Source organism: Opisthorchis viverrini, assembly GCF_000715545.1.
Source record: "Opisthorchis viverrini unplaced genomic scaffold opera_v5_36, whole genome shotgun sequence".
NCBI lineage: Eukaryota > Metazoa > Platyhelminthes > Trematoda > Opisthorchiida > Opisthorchiidae > Opisthorchis > Opisthorchis viverrini.
This window is the reverse complement of record NW_008751692.1, coordinates 139,398-143,079: the sequence shown is the minus strand read 5'-3', so window position 1 is coordinate 143,079 and position 3,682 is coordinate 139,398.

The window sequence follows — 3,682 nt, the reverse complement described above, 5'->3', positions numbered from 1 at the left end:
GAATCCCGCGCCCATAAGGGGTCTTGAGTAAGTGTAAACAACTTCCAACAAATCTGCGACCGCCTAATGGTTTCAGTAAACTGCATCAAATGCTGAAACCAACTTCAACGTTTTCCTCCTTCAAAGTATGGCTTCAGAGAAATCTTGGGTGTGTGTCAGAGGTTTGGCCGCTTGCTATCTGCTCAACCAAATTATTTTCGCCGGAACTATATGGTTTCCGAAGTAGTGAATTAAACAGTGATGGCAGTTTGTTTAAGTGAGCGAAATTTCAACGTCACGGATCGCCAGCAATTCGCATTTGTCACCGGTTTATGCGGTATAAAACTCGAAATCGCACTTTGGCTTATTTCAGTGTTCTTCGGTGTTCTTTAAGAACAAAAAGCATCTAAAGAATATCTCATGCAAATTTCTTCCCGGAAGACCGGTTGTTGACGTTTGTTTGCTTCACACACCACAGATTTTACATGCGATTATAATCTCCAAATACATTTGTCCGGCGAATCTTGTCACAACACATTTTCCCATGGATCTCAACTTCCGTTAAGTGAAACAATGTTAGACAACAGGATGAACTGTGTAGTAGCGATGCGAAGAACACCTCTGTGGCTGATCCCCTTTCCCAAATATGCATAACTAGGCTTTAGATAATACAGCGTCACGAGATAGCTGCAGGTATCATTCCTATTATGAATATGACACTCTACAGGTGGTGACCGCCATAAAGCGGCCGCCATGATAACGGTAGCAGCTGTCACTCGGTTACTTATCGTAACTGCTCGGTCCGTGTCTATGTACGACGCTGATTATGGGACCTCACTTATTCATGGTAGCCCAATCCAGTGACCATCGACGGCCCCTTATACTCATAACTCTACGCGTTGTCACTCATTTTGAATACATATGGTAACTGCTAGGCCCGCGTCTATGTGCAACGCTGATTATGGGACCTCACTTATGCACAGTAACATAATCCAATGGCCAATGGCGGTCCTTCATACCCTAGTGAACAGGCGCCTAAGAGCAGGAAGATTGATAATCTGGTGGTCATTCTCCGGAAGAACCCCGCCAGTGAAGCTGGCAAAATTAATCCTTAGAAATGTCCTCACCAAGCCCGACCAATCGCTCCATGCAGAATGGTTACGCCAGAAGGGAAGCAAGCTCTCTCTTCCTTCTCCATCTGACGTACAGAAGAACTTGGAGCGGGCTGGCAGCATTCAGAAGGCCGACACAGCGGTCAGGCGTCTATCTGAGGATCGCCCTCTAGACGCGCAAAAGCTCGGTCATAACAGGTCAGGGGTGGAGGCACGAAACAGGCTTCCGCTGGGCACTAAACCAGACGACCCCAAACTCATGACCAAGCCGATTGTGGTCATATCCCCCTGCGCTCCCGAAAGCAGGCCGACGAAACCAGCCGCGTCTCCGGATAGCAGTTTTTATTCAACCACCACAGGCCTTTCGCCCACCAAAAGCAGTGATGCCCTGGAGGAGGCAAACCTCACATGCAAGCAGCGCCCAAAGTACGTGGAGCTATCAACGCTTATCTCCGTAACAGCTGCAGCCATGCACTCCTCAACAAAGCCACAGTCTCTGAACTGTACTGAGTCAGAATTGCAGGGACAAGCAGCGAAGCCAATCCTCAGCCCCACTCCGTCAAAAGTGGCCTCTCCGCTTTTGGACACAACCGTCGTCCAGGACCCCGACATCCTAAGCCATAAACGTGACTACAGCCATCCGGAGAATCCCTCGTACATCCAGTTAGCCACGTTGACCGCTGGCGGACCGGGTGTCCACAAACACGGAAGAAGAGCGGCTGCAGCCAAACAAGCCACGTAAAAATCGTCAGATTAGAAAACTGCTAGCTGGCTTCAAGGTGCAGTCCTCTGCGAAAACGAGTCTCTTTGGAGCGCCACCAAAATCATTACTTCTTGGTGCCGCCATCCAGCGCCCAGGGCCACACAGAGAAACTTTACCGGCCAAACAGCGCCAAAACACCCAAGAATCCAGGAAGGCGAAAGCTTGCCGCAACTCTTCGGTCAACAGCAAATCTGGTCGCCAAAATGGGGGTGCTGAAAGAGCTACAAACTGCAACAGTCAAAATTCTTGCCCACAGGGGCAGAAGACTTCGTCCCCCAAAGCCAAAATGCCCGAGCAAACCTGGCTCCCATGGAACGGAAAAGCCTCGCAAGCGAAAAGCACCCTCAAAGACCACGAAGACAGGAAGCAGATGACATCGCCCCAGAGGCCCCCTTGGAGCCTTGGACTCAGACTTAAACCCGGTGCACAACTATTAAGTCTGCTGACCACCGTCGTCACTCAACTTTCGGCTCCTCACCCGCGGAGGCGGCGGAGGCGGTGTCGAAATGCTTGTCCACAAGCTGTCTCAGCCTTTTCAACAAACTCGGCGATGTTAAACAGTCAGCTTGTCTTGAACAACCGTCCATAATCGCACTCACAGAGACTTGGCTCTCACCAGATGTCTCTGACGCAGAGATCTCGATAGACGGTTACTCTATTTTTCGAGCCGACTCAAAACGAGGGCGGGCAGGTAGGGTTGCTCTGTACTTACATGCGCCCCTACCAATCCCGATTGTCCTCTCTGACACCAACGCCGCACCCTTTTGCGATGCACTGTGGGTCCAAATCCCGCTACGCGGGTCCGATTCTCTCCTTCTCCGTGTGGTCCGCCGTAGCCCCTCGAGTCTCCCTGAGGATGACCAACTCCTCATACAAACACTTGTGCAACTCTCCTCCAACTACCACTTTGCTCATCTCCTGCTGGTAGGTGACTTCAATGCCCCAAAGGCCTCCTGGATGGAACTCCAGCGCGTCGAATCATCCGGACTTTTTGCAGCGGCACTGATTGAAGTCGTTCAACACAGCGCTTGCACTCAAAATGTCGTTGCACCCACCAGATATCGCTCAGGCCAACTACCTTCCCTCCTGGATTCGGTAATCACCGACGAAAGGCACTTCGTTGATCAGGTAACAATTAACGCTCCACTGGGACTTAGCAACCAATGCGTGTTGACCTTTGATTTCATCTGCTATTGGGCCAGAAATCGCGAACCTCAATCGTGGTTTCGCGACTTCTGCCGTGCAGACATCTCAGGAATGCGCATCTTTCTTGAACAAGTCACACTGGGACCAGCTCCAGTGGAAGAACTATACAGCACCATTTTCCAGAAAGTTCACGAGGCTGACGCGGCGTTCGTCCCAAAAAACAGCACGCACTCGGATGGACGGCAGGCGGCCAAAAAAATTCGGCGACTTCTGGAAAAAAGATCCCAACTCTTTTTCAGAAAGTTGGCTACAAGGGATATAGAAGATGAGCCGGCATTTCGTAAAATGCGGAGCCGCTGCAAACGAGAAACCCGCAAATGGAACATGCGAAAACAAGCCACCATTCTGGACCTCGCTCGAAAAAACAAAAACGTCTTGTTCAAATACATGAGACCTCGCTGCAGAAACGAGCCATCCGCGTTCTCCTTGAGGGACAGAAACAGAGAACCGACGAATGACCCAACAGTGGTATCTGAGGTTTACAGAGAACACTATGCGTGTCTATACCCAGCCCCAGCGTCACATCCACTGTTGTCAAGGCGTAACTATGAGAGCTTCTAATCAACTTGGCCTTTACGGTGGAGGACATTCGTCAACTCTTGCACAAGATCAACCCATTCTG